Raw genomic sequence first — 1,711 nt, 5'->3', positions numbered from 1 at the left:
TTTATCCGTTCACGGCAAGCCTTCCCCAGATGCACGCTGCCAAATTCCTCCCTGCTCGAGTTTCACCGATACCAGCAGAACTACCCAAAGACAACAGGGCTCACAGTATGAGTGAAAACGAGTGCCTAGATTTCAGAACCTCTACAGAGCATCCCTCTTCCTCACTCAGAGCCCCTCAAACTGGTTCATCAACTGTGCTATGCCCAAATATATTTTTTTTATTTTTAATGAGTTATTATTAAGCTGTAAGAACACACTGCTTCTTACTCACTGTCACTCTTTGGGGTGGGGTGTGCAAACGATCCCATAAATGGTGCTTATGTTTGTTCAACACTGCTATTAAATGACTAGGTTTTTCCAAATAGCAGATTCTCTCAGTTTAAGTTAACTGTATGTTACATATACATTAAAATTCTTTGAAGTTATCAATATGAAAGTATCAAGATTGTATCCAAAATAGAATTTCAAACAGCTTATAGAACCTCAGGTGAACAGTCACCATATTCTGCTAACATTGTGCCCTTTTAGAAACGGCACAAAACACAGTTCTGTATCTGCTTTAAAAACTATTGCACAGGGAAAAAGTATGCTTACTACTTAAAATAAATAGAAATAAGCTTGGGCACATCACCCTTTTCCTCCTAACACTAGCACTAGTGAACTGAAAGAAGAGCCTGCCCTTTTTTTTCTTCTGGGAAAGAAGGGTGGGGAGAGGGGGATGAAGAGAAGGAACTAAAAATAATGCATATTATAGGTTATTTATTATATAACTGGCTATTAATGAATATTGGAGGCACTGTTTGATAAGCCAGATGAAACCAAGCATATCCAGAAAGGACAGTACTAAAGAAGGCCGCAATGTGGCCACCAGTACTACAGTTTGTTCTTCAACTCATGTGAACCTTCCCAACAGCTTTTCTGTGATCGGTAATAGGGATGCTAGTTCATATAAAACAAGATAGTCTATTTGGGTTTTATACTATTCTTATGCTCTCTATAGGACAATAAAACCCAATCACTACATGAGTATCATTGGTTCAGGTACTCAACAGTTTAAAGTCTTGATGCTACCAATTCATCCAGTTTCAGTTTGTGCAATTGCTGACTCAAAGGACTTCAAGCCATGTATCTAATTTGCTGGGGAGGAGGCACTGCTCAGTTACTACCCTCACACAACAGCAATTTAAAATAAAAATCAGATTTTTCACCAAACTTTGGTGATATTTGGATAGGGCTTCTACAGGTAAGTGATGTGCACAGAAGTCATATATTCCATATATCAAAACAATCTGACACTCTCCAAAGCAGTTTTGCTTTTTGAAAAAGAAAAGAAACCAAATGCTGCTACCAAGCTTTGAACAATAGGTATTTAAACAACCAGGCTTCAATACCAACAAAAAAAGTAAACACTTCTGGTTAGCAAGATCTATTTAACAGATAACAACACAACCATTTCAAGTCAGTTAATTTTAACACTTCAATAGGCACCCCCAAGCCCCTCAATATACCCACCACGTTAATACTAGTTAGATACTAGAAGTCACCAGACTTAACTGGCACAGGTATTTTGACTGAGGAAAAAAAAATTGCCATGTATTTTATTGCTACCAGTGCATAGGTAATTTGAAGGGGCAATGGATGTAAAGGCTACAATCACTTCTTCAGTAGATAAAACAAAAATAGGCAAAAAAGATTAGGAGGACACAAATAA

Source organism: Pelecanus crispus, chromosome 2 (assembly GCF_030463565.1).
Source record: "Pelecanus crispus isolate bPelCri1 chromosome 2, bPelCri1.pri, whole genome shotgun sequence".
NCBI lineage: Eukaryota > Metazoa > Chordata > Aves > Pelecaniformes > Pelecanidae > Pelecanus > Pelecanus crispus.
This window is presented reverse-complemented; position numbering follows the sequence as displayed.